At 34.7% G+C, this 16,313-nt stretch overlaps 1 protein-coding gene across 2 annotated transcripts in view; it reads left to right on the top strand.

The window, feature by feature from the left end:
- Positions 1–16,313, top strand: part of ZBTB20 (zinc finger and BTB domain containing 20) — an 814,654-nt gene that overhangs the window by 217,830 nt on the left and 580,511 nt on the right. For both annotated transcript variants that reach the window (XM_047725341.1, XM_047725317.1), the window contains exon 4: positions 12,401–12,446. The gene's annotated coding sequence lies outside the window, so the exon portion shown is untranslated. The remainder of the gene's footprint in view (positions 1–12,400; positions 12,447–16,313) is intronic.

Below are 16,313 nucleotides of genomic sequence, written 5' to 3'. Positions count from 1 at the left end.
CTGAAACTTGGATTAAGCAACTGGTGTGGAGTGGGGTGAGTTTTACATTTTTGTGGCTTTTCCTGAGGGTATCTGCAGTTAGAGTGGCAACAGGACAGCTAAACTCCAAAAGAAAGCCCACTGCTTTCTGACTAGTGGAAACCTGGCAAAGAGTACAGATGCCAGAGTGTGAGGGGCAACTCAGGAAAGGAAATTTGAGGAACCTCAAATTCTGTATATAAACTGTGCCTAACTCTGACTGGCTCCTGAAAAACATATGTATAGGACATACTGAAAGAAATCAGATGGGAACAGAACAGAATAGAGTTTGCAATTTGAGACTAGCCAAGTTAATGGCCTGCTAAAACAAAAATATCATCACTTGCTGGCTCTGTATAATAGAATTCAGAATATCCACAATTAACATTGACAGTATCCAAGATAAAACCCCAAATTAGTTCAAATACAAACAAAACAAAATGAAAAAAAATTCTGTTTCTCAAGAGAAAGGAAAATCTACAGATGACAGTCCTGAAAGGACCCAGATGTTGGAATTATCAGGCAAAAAAATTTAAGTAGCTATTACAACTATGTTCAATGAGGTAAAAGAAAATACTATTGAAATGAATAAAAAAAAATCTCAAAGAGAAATTTGCATATCTCTATATATCTATATCTATATCTATGAATACATAACCAAATGGAAAGCTTAAATAGAAAAATACGTTATCTGAAATAAAGTATTAGTTTATTAGTTTAATAGCATAATGGAGGTGACAGAAGAAGTTGGCGAACTTGAGGATAGATCAATAAAAAGTATCCTATCTAAAAAAGAGTGAAAGAAAGAAGGAAAAAAGAAGTAGACTCTCAGGAGACTGGACATTTAAAAAGATCTTGCATATAAGTAGGTAATTGAAAAATAAAGAATGAGGCAGAAAAAAATTTTAAGCCTAAAGGTTAAAACTTCCCTGTAAAAGACATACATAGATTCAAGTAGCTTAGTGAACTCCAAACAATAAATTTGAAGAAAACAATGCCTAGGAATTTTATAATAAAACTGCTGAAAGCCAAAATTATATTGCATTCAAAAATAAGATTTAGTGTTATAAAGACATAGTGTTCTATTTGAATGTACTTTAAAAAAGATGAGGAAACAGTAGGAGGTAGTATTTAATTAATAGGCTTTAGTCTGCTACCACCAAACTCTGCCACTTTTTAGCTCTGTGACCTTGAGCCAGTTTCTTGTCTCAAAGAGAAGAGCATCACTTGAGCATCACTTTCTTCTTTTATAAAATGGTGATAAAGATGAAAATAAAACTACCTCACCTGGCTAATGTGCAGATTAAATTATATATAAAACTCTTGGCAAAACACCTCATAGGAAGTATATAAATTGTAGTTATTTTTATCTTTTTTCCTTGAGTGTTCTTTGCTTGATTGTACCTCTTAATCTTCATTATTGCAAATAATTTTCCTTCCTCATGACACCTTTATCTAGTTTTGATATTGATTCTTAATAGTCTTATACAATGAGTTGAGATACTTTCCTGTTTTCTCTGGTAGTTTTTATAACATAGACCATAACTGGGTTTGAAGGTTTACTAAATGTCTTCAAATGTATTTGGGCCCTAACTACTTATGTAACATTTTTACTTACAGTAGTCTATTTAGCTTTTCTAGCTCCTCTCAAGCCAGTTATTATTATTTTTTCTTTTCTTTCTTTTTTTTTGGGAGGGGTGGGGGTAGAGGGGTAGAAAGAGAGGGAGAATTTAAAACAGGCTCCATGCCCAGTGCTGAGATCAAGGTGGGGCTCATTTTCACAACCCTGAGATCATGACATGAGCTGAAATCAAGAGTCAGCTACTTAACCCACTGAGCCACCCAGGCTCCTACTACTTATATTTTTCAATAAAATTGTCTTTTCATATAAGTTCTAAAATAGCTTGAATATTTAGCTTAAATAGTACCATGAAGTTGTACATAGTATTCAGTAATTATTTTAAATCTCTACACAGGTTTGTTCTTTTTTTTTTCTTTTTTAATGCTATTTATTCATACCTTCTCTTTTTAATAACACTTCCCAGCAATTTATTAGTCTTTTCAAAGAACCCAATTTTATTTTGCTGTTGTTGATCTGTTTTTATGTCATTTATTTATGATATTATTTTGTTATTTTCCTGCTTTCATATTTTTTATTTTACTTTATTGTACCTTTTCTAATTTGATAATTTTTAGTTTTTTCTTTTTAATATAAAGATCTAAAGCTATGCATTTTCCTTTCTTTTTAACATAAAAATTTAAAGCTGTACATTTCCTTTGCTTTGCATCCCTTGAGTTTTGCTATATGTTGTGTTCATTTTCATTAAGTTCTACATATTTTCTATAATTTTTAAGTTTTCATTATTCTCTGACCTATGACTTATGTGAAACTTTAATTTAAGAAAAGATCCCACTTAATTGGTGGTATTTAGGGGGCATAAAATGGTTTTGTTATTAAAATCTGAATTTATGCTTTGAGGAGCTAATATAATGATTTTAATTCTTTAGAATGTGTTGAGACTTACTTTGTGACTTGATATAAGGGACAGTTATTGTACATTTTTCATGTGTGTTTGGAAGACATGTATATCTTTTAATTCTTAGGTGGAGGGCTTTAGATTTCTTAATTAGATCTGCCTTACTAAATTAGCATTATTTTTTTGAGCTGCTTAGTCTTGCAATTAATGATAGAAATATGACCACGTTTTCTATTATGATTGAGAATTTTGCTTTGTTTTACATATTTTACATCTATGCTGTTAGATTCTTAGACAGTTTACTCTATCTTGTTGATGAATTACTTCACTTTCATTATGTAATGACCATCTTTAGTATTTAATAATGCTTTTACTTAGAATCTAGTTTGTTAAGCAGTGATATGCCTACTTTACTTTTTATTATTCTTGTAGTTTCATTCTCTCTCATATATTAGCTAAGTCTCTCATAAACATCACGTAAAAGGACTTTTTAAAATCCAAACTACCCTCATTCTCAAATACTTTTTTAGACACGTCAGATCTTCTTGTTCTTTTATATCCCTTAATCTATTTTTTATGTTTTTCATCTTTTTATTCTGAGTAAATTCCTTGGAATTATCTTTCAGTTCAGTAATGCTTCTTTTAGCTGCATCTAATGTGATATAACCTCATTTCATATATTAATTTTAATAAAAATTCAATTATATGAATGTCTTCCTTTTTTAATCAAATCTGCCTTTTTCATGTTTTTTTCTCCTTATTTTTTCCTTTTTCTTTTAAAATTTCTTATATTTTAGGGGCACCTGGGTGGCTCAGTTGTTAAGCATCTGTCTTCGGCTTACATCATGATCCCAGGGTCCTGGAATCAAGCTCCACATCAGGCTCCCTGATCAGTGGGAAACCTGCTTCTCCATCTCACTCCTCCGCTTGTGTTCCCTCTCTTGTTGTCTCTCTCTCTTCTGTCAAATAAATAAAATAATTTAAAAAATAAAATTTCTTATCATTTTAAATATTTGCCCCACTAAAGTCTGAGATTAATATTCTGTCACTTCAGATCTTAAGACTGCTCTGTTCATTTTCTAACTTAATGTTCATGTTTGACATAAAACACTTTTGAATCTGCTGACTTATTTATAGAAAAACTTTTCTTCGTGTGTTTGACATTTTTGATATGTGAGTTTTTCTTCATTGTGGTGTGCTTTTTCTGTGAGACTCCCACATGGCCTGGGTTGTTGAAGGTGTCCTAGCAGAGATTTGCTTCTTCTGTGTACTACAGGTATATTACGTGGTTGCCTTTCTCTGTGATTGCAGTTACTGTAAACCCGCTTTGTGTCCCTGAGATCCTCTGGTTATTACTGAATTGGATAATGTGCCTGGGTGTTGTGGTATCATCGTAATAATATGTATATTTATATTCCTTTTTCTTTCTGTCATTTTGGAATTTTAATTTCTTTTCATGAGACCAGACATTTAAAAAATTTTGTTTGTATATGTGTTTGTGTGTTTTTTCTTTTAAATACAGCACCTCTGTGTTTTAAAAGGAATATTTCTGTGACTCTAGCCTGATATTATAGGAAACAGAAAAGCATACTCTTCTCAGAGGGCCTTCCTACTTCTATTCTTTATGTTTGAATACCTTTTCGCTAAGAATATTTTCCTAATTCATTTCTGCATTTGTTTTAGGTCTTTACCTGAATGTGATCTTTCAATTATATCATTACCAGTTGCCCTATCTAAAATTTTACACCAACCTCCCCCATTCCAAGACTTATTTCTCCCTTCCTAGCTTTATTTTACTTCCCTAGTATGGACCATTGTCTATCATTCTATATATTTCAGTTGTTTCTCTTGCTTATTGTCACTTGCCACACAAAAATATAATCTCCATGAAGTCAGAAATTTTCATCTTTTTGTTCATTCCTATATCTTTACTACCTAGAAAAATGACTGGTACAGAGTAAATACTCAATAAATTTTTGTTTAATAAATGAATTAAACATTCAGTGACTAAATATTGGGTGCCTATCCCTGTGTATTGGTGATGAGATAAAAGAAAGAAAAATAGAGGGGCGCCTGGGTGGCTCAGTGAGTTGGGCTTCTGCCTTTGGTTCAGGTCATGGTCTTGGGGTCCTGGGATCAGGTCCCGTGTTGGGCTCTCTGCTCAGTGGGGAGCCTTCTTTCCCCCTGCTCTCTCTCTGCCTGCCTCTCTGCCTACTTGTGATCATTCTCTGTCAAATAAATAAATAAATAATCTTAAAAAAAAAAAAAAGAAAAATAGACACAATTTCAGCCCTCATGAAGATGACAGTCTTAGAACACAGACTTAAGAAACCATTTAATCACCACAGATGGGCAAAGACTATAAATTCCAATGGACTCTTTTGATGAGCTTTTTGATACCAGCTGGGCATTTCTTGAGGTAGAAGTATGGAGGCATGGTGGTTACTTTTGGTATGCAATGCATCTAAGACCTCTTATCCTCTTTCTTTTTGTAAGAACAGCCCAAAGAATACACACACACACACACACACACACACACACATGCAGAGACTAGAAAGATAATGATTTAGAAAATAATTTTATTAAGGGAGCTGACATAAGTTTGACTAAAGCAGTGAGAAAAATAAAAGCACTGAAGTGTGAAAAAAGAATTTCCAACAAAGTTTTCACGATACCAAGTTTCTTCTTCAGTGTTGGTAACCACTGTCTGATAAGCACAGAATGCAAAGAAAGGGGCTAATTCTACATTCTGCTGCCTTGTAATTGTACCTAAAGAGCAAGTACACATTTGCCTTTTATAACTCTGCAGGTAGTACCTACAGGAGGATATGCTGTTACTTTATCATAGTAAATAATAAAGTTCATGGCTATATTTACACAGGCTGAGTTTCCAGCATGTGAAATCATGGGAAGAATGTTAAACCTCTAATATGTGTTTAATGTACATTTCGGTTGATCTTTCTCCTAACTATAATAGTAGCAATTATTTTATTTATATGTGGGGAAGGCTGTGTCACCCAAAGGAAAAGCTAATAGATTTCTTGGCAATTTTTCTATCATGTTTTAAAGTCTTTTCCATTTCTAACTGCTGTTATAGTCCTATTACTCCATCTTTTTTATTTATTTATTTATTTTTTTTAGTTACAGTCCCCAGCACCTACTTTTTTCCCTTCCTTTGACCTCTTGTTTCTTCCATTTTTCTCTATCTAAAATGTCTGTTCCTGGGCTTTTAGTCAAATCATCTCTCTGTCTTGCTGCAGACTGGCTGGCCAATGCAAAAAAACTAATTTGTGATGAACCCCTTTTCCTAAGTGCCATAAATTATACTACCAGCTGCTTCCACATATATAATCTCATTCAGTTGCCATTAAAAACTCATGTTAGATAAAATCCCCCCATTTTAAATAAGATGAAACTGAGTATTAGGGAGATTATGTAAGTTCCCCTAGGATACACGCTTTGTAAGCTGAAATTCAAACCCCAAACTTCTAATTGGAAGTAGTTGCTGTTCTCATTATAATTCGATTGCTTCTCCTAGATATTCCACCTTCAGCCTACCTAGAATTGCTTTTCAGGTTTTCCTGATTTGCCATTGATTGAATGGGATTTATAATAAAAGCGTTCTTACAGTACTGAGGTTTCCAGGTGGTAGACAGAGTTGGAATGTAGAAAAAAATAATGGTAGGGGTTGCTTTTACCTACCTAATTTTGCAGTCTATTATGATTAAAAACTGCTGCTCCAAACCTCATATTTATGCATCTAATAGTTACTGAGTGTTTATCGTATGTCAGGCACTAAACTAGACCCTAGATATCAAGTGCCAGACAAAATAATGTGGCCTCTATGGAGTGTACAACCTAGTGAGGTGAAAGAGAATAAGCACATAAACCAATAACCACATGAGTAATTCAAACTGTCATAAATGCTATGAAAGAATAAAATAATGGTGAGATCTGTCATCAGTTGGCCCCTCAGGAAGAGTAGAAGAACCACACAATTGGTTGGGGACTGCAGAACTCTTTCAGGGAACTCTGACTCAGCTTCTATCATACCGTACCAGGTGTCTATTAACAAAAGGGATTTGGAGCACTCACCCCTGCCCACCTTGGGGCCAAACCAACAAGGCTTTTTAATCTGTTGTGAACATTTGAGACTAGGACTCTCACCATTTGGTTTTGTACTGATTAAGAGAAGAGTAGGATGGAAAGTAAAAGAAGAGGTTCAGAAAGCCAGTTCTTTAAATATTGAAAAATAATTTGTTTAGGAATGTAATTCCTTATTTTTTTTAATGCAGTATGAATTTCTTTAATCTTCAGGAATAGATGGTAGCACAATTCACTCAACATTTCTTTAACCGGTATTTAAGTCATACCTACTATTTTTTAGGTATTGTGCTAAGGACTAGAGATGTAGAGTGAATAAGACAAAACCCCCGTGGACATGCCTATAGTTTTATGTAAAAGACAATTACAATCCAGTGTTATTATTATTATGCTAAGATTAAGGACAGGACATCAGATGCTGGGGGAGGAAAATATCTAAATTGATACCCCAGGGATGTGTACATGCAGGTCAGTAGAACTTTCACATTGCCTGAGAATAAATCCTTTCCATAATCATAATTTCAACTTATATATGAGGGTATAATTCTTAATGTTTATCTAAATTCTAGTTTGATTCATTTTCTTGACTTGCTCTTAAATTTTGATATACGAATTAAAGTTTTAAAATATCAATTTTTTAAAAATTTTTAAAAGATTTTATTTGACAGACAGAGATCACAAGTAGGCAGAGAGGCAGGTTGAGAGAGGGAGAGAGGAGGAAGCAGGCTCCCCTCTAAGCAGAGAGCCCGATGCGGGGTTCAATCCCAGGACCCCAGGACCATGACCTGAGCCCAAGGCAGAGGCTTTAACCCACTGAGCCACCCAGGCACCCCTAAAATATCATTTATTTAATAAAACTATTTTCTCTTTAAGGTACTGTGAAGTGTGGATTGTAGAATAAATAGAGTTATTTACAGCATATTATAGATCAGATTTCTGTATGAGAGTTCAAATTCATCATGTTTATACATAAAAATTGATATTAAATTGTTTCATTTTAAGTGGTAGCCATTAATACTAGAAAATTCAAACCTAGCATTTTTTTTATAAGCTCAGTTGTAGTGGATTTATTATAGCCAGTCTGACCTAAGGTATAGACAGACAAACTGTGCTCTTGGCTTAACGGGTATTTATCGTATGATTTCCTTTTCCTTCCTTATTGCCCTTTATCTGTTTCCAGTTCACAGGGTTGATACATAGATAAATGATGCTTCTCATACTTCCTCTTTCTGATAGGAAGAAAGATTTAAGTGTGAAGGGCTAAATCTAGCTTAGTAATTTACAAAAATAAGCATAATTAACTAGTTTTTTCAAGTCTACTTTTAAAATTATAATTCATCCTACCCTTCATAGGCTTTCTGTTTCAGATAAAACCACAGAAATTAGGGAGCCCAATTAAAAAAAAAAGAAATTGGCTTTATTGATGATTAAATTCAACATTTAATAATACAATATAATAGTGATAGAGCTTTCAGCTCTGCTCAGTAGTTGGCGCAGAAGTAAACATATATGAAATAAAATTAAAATATTTTGGTTTACAAAGTGTCTTTTCTCAAAATAGGTCAAACTTAACATGTAAAGCACTTAAAATGTTCCTAAGGATGCTTATGTGGTCACTGGGGAAGTAGTTTGTGGTCTAAATTTAAGTCCAGAGCTCTTTTATGGGGCCACTGATCCCTACAGAACCTGCTGAGGCCATTTTCAGTGCCTTAAATGAATTAGCTGTCCGATTTATTAATGGCCCATGAGGTACCACTGAGGATCCCTTCTTCCATCTCTAGCCAGGCCTAACCAGTATGGAGGGAAGATAAACTTTCCTGCACTTCACAGCACAGAATTGGACTTGTTCAGTTCCCCCTGGGGAATACAGCTGTGCCAACCTGGAAGTAGAAAGAACTTAACAGAAATCCTCTGTAGTATATCTCCATCTGGAATGGTGCAGATAGCAACTTCACCCTCTTGTGACCCAAACCACTCTAGGGATTATATCATCTGCATGGGATTCTGGAGACACCATTTAACAATTCTGGATCTGTGCTGTCCTCCAAATCAAAACAGGAATAAGGACTGTCAGAACAACATCATTATTCCTTCACTATATATTCCAAACCAGGAGAGAAAAACTGACTCTATATTTCTATTTGCGTACCTTATATTATTTGTGAGCTCAGGTCATTTGCAGGATCTCCCTAGATAACATAAAAAGGTGCTTCTGCCACTTGTGATTGACTGTTAAGGAGCCCACAACACCTTGGCCTTGGTCCTGTTGAGTAATTACATTTATTTCATCCTTATTTTCTGTTCCTTGATTGTTTCAGTAAAGTATGAAAAATAAGCCCTCATTTTTCACTCAGAAAAAATGGGCATGGGCGCCTGGGTGGCTCAGTGGGTTAAGCCGCTGCCTTCGGCTCAGGCAGGATCTCAGGGTCCTGGGATCGAGTCCCCCATCGGGCTCTCTGCTCGGCGAGAAGCCTGCTTCCCTCTCTCTCTCTCTGCCTGCCTCTCCATCTACTTGTGATCTCTCTCTGTCAAATAAATAAATAAAATTAAAAAAAAAAAAAAGAAAAAATGGGCAGTATTGCTGCCCATAATACTGAGATCCTACTGTCTTGCTCTTCAATAATAGGAATGGTGCTTTAAAAGGCTGGTTAGAGTTGCTTATTGTGGTTATTACTACTGTTACAGTGTTTCCTGATTCAGAGATACTCTGTGAACATCCCTGACTGGCTCTGGATGAGCTGTGGAATATAGAATGATATCTTGAGTAAGCCATCTTTCTATCTCCTTACTCCTGCTTAAGTTAGCACTTTAGCTTAAAGAGACAGATATCCTCTCCTTTTCTCAAACAACTAGAGCAGTACTAAGAGCTTCCTTTCAACAATGCTTACTTTATAGCAGGCAGTGTGCTAGTTCCTTTACATTTCTATAACATGTAATAGGCACAAACACTCCTGTAAGGGTAGGTAACATGATCTTCATTTTACAGACAGGGAAAATGTTACTTGCTCAAGACCACACAACTGAAGAGAGAGCCCTGGAATTCGATTCTAGGTTTCTCTGAGGGTAAAAGCTAATCTCTTAACTACCTTGCCACATCATATAACTGCTGCTGGGCAGAGCTCCATCGAGCTCCAGACCAACAGATCATCGCTCACATGATAGGCTAGCTTCCCTTCGTTCTTGTCACCACCTCATGCAAGCTGACCCCATTAAAACCATCCTGTGTTGCTTCAGAGGGGCCAATGCTGGTTACAATATGGTTATGGGCCAAAAGGAAGCTGAACTGCTCTTAAGAGAAGCTCTATTCTGCATCATTTTATCCACACGATAAAAATGGTCTCACCTACCCCCATCACCACTTTTGGCTGATAGAGATCCCCTCAGCTTTCATCTCTCCAATCCTGTCTCCTTTCCTTTGCCTTAAAGACGCAACAGTGTCTTTGGCAAGGTTAGCAAGTAACCACTTCTCTACTTTGGTTGTCAATAAATTGACTATAGCCTGTTAATAATTGTGCATATGTTTTGTGTGGCTTTAGATAATCTAAGACAGGCTTAGACATCTGGCATCTGAGGTTGGATTAAATATGCCTTCATACCTGTACTCTTTTATATAATTCTCTGTTAACAAAAAGTAGGTCATATAACAAACAAAATTAAATACTTAAAGGAATTTATTAGGGCATTTTATAAGTGACATACACTCGTGTACTCATGACTCTTTCTTGAATGTTACCTAAATACCAGTTTTTGTGCAATAATATGAAAAAATAAGTCTGATACATATTTTCTGGTTTTAAAATGTACCTTATCTATCGCAAATACCTTAAACTGTATTGTATTTACATCTCTATGTGAGCTATATATACATATTCCTTGTTTTGGTTTTTTGTTTTTAAGACTTTATTTTTTAAGAACAGTTTTGGGTTTCTAGCCAAAGTTAATAGGAAGGTATATGAGCATATTTTTTAGCACTTTTAAATAGTTAGCTCTATGAGGGTAAGATATGGTCTGTTTTATCTTTTAGCATATCATAATGCCAATACAATACTTTGCATGTACTAGATGCTCACTAAATATTGTTGACTTAGTGAATAAATTAGTCTATAATAGGTTGAACAGATTTGCAGTCCTAAATTGTTCTTGCCATCATTTCACTCTGCATAATTAAAGAAGTTTAACTAAGATTATTAAAAATGTGTTATTGAATTACTGGTGTAGATTCTAAAGCAGTGGGATGAAAGAGACCCTGGCTGTACCCCTCTGAGGAAATAGTGAAGATGAGTTTCTCACTGTAGGTGTACTTAGTGGATTTTATGTGTGACTGAATTAATTTATTTCACTTAGGAAGGTTAGATTTATGATTTCCATATGGCACTCTATTACTTTTTTCTTTTATTCCTACCCTGCTAGCTAATATTTTTTCCTATTGTAAAAGTAATGTTTACTGCAGAGACTATATGCAAAAATAAAAAGCAAAAATTAAAATGATCTGTAATCTAATTATCTAAGATCTAATCATTTGTAATATTTTGTATGTTCTTTCTGTTTTTCGTCATCTACACAATTTCATTATGTCCATGCAGTTGGTACCCTACATATTTATATAACATTATAGTACCACAAGTTACCTTATGGATTGTTGCAAAATATTCCTTTACATAGATGTGCTATGCTTTATTTAGTTACTTTTTCCACTGTTGGAACATGTAGTTTGCTTTTAGTTCTTTTGCTATCATAATTTTTCCTTTGCAGATTTATGGTTTTCAGTCATGTTAAGATAGATTCCTAGAAATAAAATCACCGAGTAAAAACTTTAAGTTCTTGATACATCTTACCCAATAGTTTCCCAAAATTTCTTAGCAATTCACAGTCCCATCAGAAGTGTATGAAGATGGTTTTCATTGAATTTACCATCAAAATTGATTATTTCCTATATACACTTCTAGGCAAGTATGTAGACCTACTGACTTCTTACCTTCATTAACCATGCTTAGAAATATGTAAATTAAACATTTCAGTTTGCTTTCAGAAAGAATTATGGTATTTTTAAGAGTCCAAGTTGTCCAGAGGCCACATGATGCAATGCAGTTTCCACCTACATACAAATATGTTTCAGGTCTAATCGTAAACTCTGCATACTTTGAGCTGGATTTACGTAGTCTTCTGTATTTATACTTCACTGGCAGTTTTCTCAAAGTGGGCTGGCTTGAGGCATTATATCTGGTGTGACTTCAGCCTTCCCTCTTGTAGAGAAATAATCTCCTATTTGCTGTTGTAACCTAAAGTTAATGAACATTCAAAGGTTTTATTTATTTATTTATTTATTTATTTATGCAAGCATGTTTGTGGATTGCTCTACAAAAGCACCTTTCTTCCTTACCTGTGTTCTATGCAAACTGAGTGCAGATGAATCTGAGTGGTTTCATTTTAAAGAGTAACAGTCATATTTGTTTTAGGAAGGCTATGGTGTTGGAAGAATACCAAAAAAAAAAAAAAGAAATCATTTTTAAGTGTTTGCTTCGTCCTCTAGTGAAAGCATTTTCGTTTTAGGGGCCATGGTGAGTATTAGTCCCTCGCTGGTACTTGCTTTTGATAACATTGCTAAAGGACTCTTTGTGTGTTTATTCACACATATGAATTTGGGGTGGTCTGAAATATCTGCTGGGGAAAATATAGATATAAAATTATTCACCTCTTTAAGGATGCTGTCTTTTCTACTTCTCTGCAGAAACTACCTCAGCATAAATACTGGCTCCACTTAGAAAACTAATTTTTACTTATATATTTGTTTTGCATTTCAGAGTGCCTGATAAATTTCACGTCTGTCTGTGACCCATAGCTACACAGGTATGTATTTGAATTACTTATAGTTATGTAAATCTATGTATTAGCTGACAAGTTACTAGTTTTGTGTATTAAAATTGCTTACAGATTTCAAAATGTGAAAATGTTAATTTTTGAGCACTTACAAATATTGACAGCTTCAAAGGAGAGTGCATTTTATACATACCTTGCATTTCATTCTGTTGTAAGAACCAAATAAACATTTCTAAGATTTGATGGGGCAGAATAATTTTAATTACAAAGCATGCATCTGGTGAAGAGATTAGACAGTGTTTTATGGAACTGTATTATTAAAGTGACTGCTGATATGGGGTCAGAGACTATAGCAAAACCACTGTTTTAGACATTATTGTTTTATTTTCAAACTTCTTTTTGCTGCTTTGGAGTTTATTTTCTGTGGTGATTTTAGGTAAGGAGTGGTTGCAGATGTACTGTCTGCTGTACTGTCTCAAGCACTGGAGGAATGGAAAAATGTTTGCACCTGTTTAAAATCTCAACTGTGCGTTGTTGTGGTTCCTGGGCAACAGGCAGGAATTCTCAAAAGCTTGGTTGCACCTGCTCAATTGTTTCTTGCAGCTGTGTCATATGAGTGAGCGTACAGAGAAGCTTGTTAGCAGTTTGCTCTAGCTGATACGTATTTTGTGTACTCTGAATTTGAAAGATTCTTATTTGATGTAGACCTTGAACTATTACATTGGTTTATTATAAAACCCACTGTTTTCTCCAAACCCTTCGTCCTAGTCTCAACATTTTTTTTTTTTTTTATTAGCTGTTGACTGCTGTAGATAATGTGCATGTTAACCTGTCTAAAGGATACCTAGGAAAAGTCGATCTCTCTGGATTACTGGGTGGATAAAAATTTTTGTCCTGGTAGAGACAATTTGTGTTTGGCTCAGTTTCACCATGTTGGCAACCCCACTATGTGAGACTGGATGTAGTTATTGATCCATTTAGCTGAACAGATTTGAAAGCATTTGGCTATTAGTGGACACATGGGGCATATTCAGAGAATTTAAGTATATTATAAGATGATTTCTTGATTTGTGCATGTGTCTGTTGCAGTTGGGTGGAAGTGAGAGAGAGAGAACAGTAAAACTTACTTAATGGTAGTCCTAGGAAAGGGTCTGAAATTTGGCTGTAGATTTTAAGTCTGGAATATTAACCTTTACTTTTGACAAAATCCCTGTCACCTGGTATTTTTTCCTAAGTGTTGATGTTTTAGATGTTAATAGCTCTACCTACTTTCTGACAAATATCTACAATTTTAGCATAGACAAGCTACTAGAGACTAATTTATACCAATTAAGTCAAGTTCTTTAAATGCAATATAAAAATGGCAACTTAATATAAAAAGTATTTAAGTAAATAATGTATTTGGTAGTCCCAAATTCCTGAGATTGAAAACTTTTTCAAATAACTTGCATTATTTTCCTTAGCAATGCTATATTAATGAAAGGCTAAGAAGTTGCCATTGATAACTGGTAACAAAAATCTTAGAGCTAGTGTATCTTTTCTTTATATTGTTCCATTTAAGCTGTTTTCATTTGTTAGTTTGTTTGTTTTCTTAATCACCGTAATATGAACTTAACCTCTTTGGGAGTAGGAAACAGGTACCGAGATAAGTAGAGGACTATCCACAGCCTTTTAATACAGTGCTTTATACAAAGTAGGTGGTCAGGAAGTGTTGAATGAATGCGTATATGAATAAAACATCTGGAGTTGTATTGGAAATAGAGGAATAGAAAGCTTAGAAATTTGTTAGTTGTTATATATTCTGGATGGGTCTTTGGACTTCCTTTAGTTCTCATACTGCTAAATAGACAGAGATGAGACTACTACGGATAAATTCTATCCTTAAAATGAGGAATGAATATGTAAGAATTGATCTTCATTATAATCAGGAATTTACATAATACTATTTGCAATATGCTTTATATTTATTTTTGCCATGAGAAAAGTTTTTAGACTTATTTTTCACACAATGCTGAGATATTCCGTGACTGAGTTACTTCTCACTTTAGATATACTGTGCCACATAGGAATAAACAAATCAGCGTTAATATGATCAATGCCATCAGTTTCCTGAGAATTCACTTTCTCTTCATCTCTCCCTCTCCATTTTTCTATCACCGGATCCCCCCGCCCCCTCTTTCCCAATCTCTACCTCACTGAAAACACAAACATGTAATGTATGTTAACTTTCTTCATATCAGATAAGATCAGATTGTATTAAAAATCTATAACTGCTTTTGCTAAACATAAGTAACGGGCCCTGTGTTTACTGTATGCGTGTTTATAATTATGGTTTCTGTTATCCACTAAATTCTAACTGTAAATAAGTAGGGATGAAGCCAAGTAGAGGTAAAGTCAACATAGGGTAGTTAAGACCTGCTTTGGAGAGGCTGCTCTAGAGATCCGTTTTGTGCTGCATTTGGCAGTCACATGACAATAGCAGAGGCTGCAGAAAGGGACAGTGTCTAGTGCATCAAAACATTTTGTTTAGGGTTCTCAAATTTTGATACCACTAGTTAATGTTATTCATGGATGCCTTTAGGCCTGGAAGTACGTTTCTGCTGAGAACAGTTCTTCTTTCACCTTAGTTTATATCAGTGCGTTAAGAGGCCAGCATTAAGGGCATTCTTTTTTCCCAGAACATCAGTGTGATAGAATAAACTATATTCTTCTGTTAGTCTCAACATCAGAAATTAAGAGATGAGGCAAGAGCATCAATTAGCTAGGATACTAAACCAGGTAACAGTAGCTGCTTCACTGACTTGTACCAGAAAATATAGTATAGAATCCCCAGGACGGAGAAATTGCCAAGCCCCAGGATGCCTGGCATAAGTGTAGATGTTTTTCTGTGATTTCAGGGTTAAAGTAATAAAGGAAGAAAATTAACATTTAAGAACATAGCATGTCTAAATATCCTTTCTTTTTCTCCTTTCTTCCTCTCTACTCTCCCCCTTCATTTTCTTTCTTCTTTTTAGTCTACACAATAAATGGACCCCTACTATTTGCCAGACACAGTGCTAAGCTAAATGAATAAAGCAAAGTTCTTGTCCTTGGGGAACAGATAGACTAGCACAGGAAACAAAGATATGTCAATAGAGCTCTTTTTGGTCTCGCCACTTATTATGAGTATAGACCCAATCAACTTATCTAATCTTTCTGTTCCTTTGTTACTTCTTCGGAAAATTGGAAAAATAATAGCGTCTACCTCATCTCTTGTTGTGTTGAGTTAAATATCAGACAATACTTGTAAAATTCTTAGTTTGGTGGTTTGCACATAGCAAGTGCTCAATAAATCTTAGCTATACTACTATTATTTTTATCACTACCATCACTATTATAACTTAGATACCGAAGAAAGACCATCTAATTGCCTGAGAGCAAGTAGACCCTGGCCTGTGCATTATCACATAGATTATCTTAGAGGTTTTATCCAGTGTTATCTATCTAGGCTTTTTATACTTTAGAAGAGATTCTCAATGTCATATAGTGTTAGAACTTGAAGGGACCTTAATGGTCATCTATTTAACATTATTGTTGTATCCATGATGAGGGAATAAGCTCAGAAAAGTTCATGTACTTGCCAGTGTTATACAGTCTAATAAGTGAGAGATGCAGAATTTGAACGTGGAGCTCTTGATTCTTGGTCTAATGTAAGGTATCTCATGTGGAATACCTTCCTACTAGAGCTTTGAGAGGTGATTGCTTATCTCCAAGAAGTAAATGGACTATATAAAGTTCCTAGAATACTAATCATAAAAAAGCTGCCACTGTATTGAATCTAAAAGACCTTCAGGTATTCTTATAATGAAATTAATTTTATTGAAGTTGATTGAAGTTTGTGTTTGTAAATAACTGATT

Source organism: Lutra lutra, chromosome 1 (assembly GCF_902655055.1).
Source record: "Lutra lutra chromosome 1, mLutLut1.2, whole genome shotgun sequence".
Classification (NCBI taxonomy): domain Eukaryota; kingdom Metazoa; phylum Chordata; class Mammalia; order Carnivora; family Mustelidae; genus Lutra; species Lutra lutra.
This window is presented reverse-complemented; position numbering and strand designations above follow the sequence as displayed.